Source organism: Penaeus monodon, chromosome 34 (genome assembly GCF_015228065.2).
Source record: "Penaeus monodon isolate SGIC_2016 chromosome 34, NSTDA_Pmon_1, whole genome shotgun sequence".
NCBI classification, from domain to species: Eukaryota; Metazoa; Arthropoda; class Malacostraca; order Decapoda; family Penaeidae; genus Penaeus; species Penaeus monodon.
In genome coordinates, this window is record NC_051419.1 from 11,155,309 (window position 1) to 11,155,600 (window position 292).

Genomic DNA, 292 nt, shown 5'->3' on the forward strand with positions numbered 1-292 from the left:
AAACAAATAAAAATTTAATGATGACATTTATCATATACTGAATATCCCCTTATAAAAAACGATAAAAAAAACATTAACCCGCCCAATTACAACACAGTATCACAACAAACGACCCGACCAATCATGGAACTAATCGAGATGCCTCCAACCAATCAGATTACAGAATAGTCCCACTCCAGCCAATGGGAAATTCAAGGTTGCTCCAAGAACAGGACTCAAAGACTGGTGAACTCGAGAGCGACTAAGGTAAAAAAAAATGAAGTCATAAAACAAAATGATTGCTGCATCTGGC

The 292-nt window shown here is 37.0% G+C and overlaps 1 protein-coding gene across 1 annotated transcript in view; it reads left to right on the plus strand.

Moving 5' to 3' along the window:
• The window catches only part of LOC119594580 (aquaporin-3-like), a gene marked incomplete in the record, with an annotated part of 105,156 nt that overhangs the window by 99,272 nt on the left and 5,592 nt on the right, over positions 1-292 (plus strand).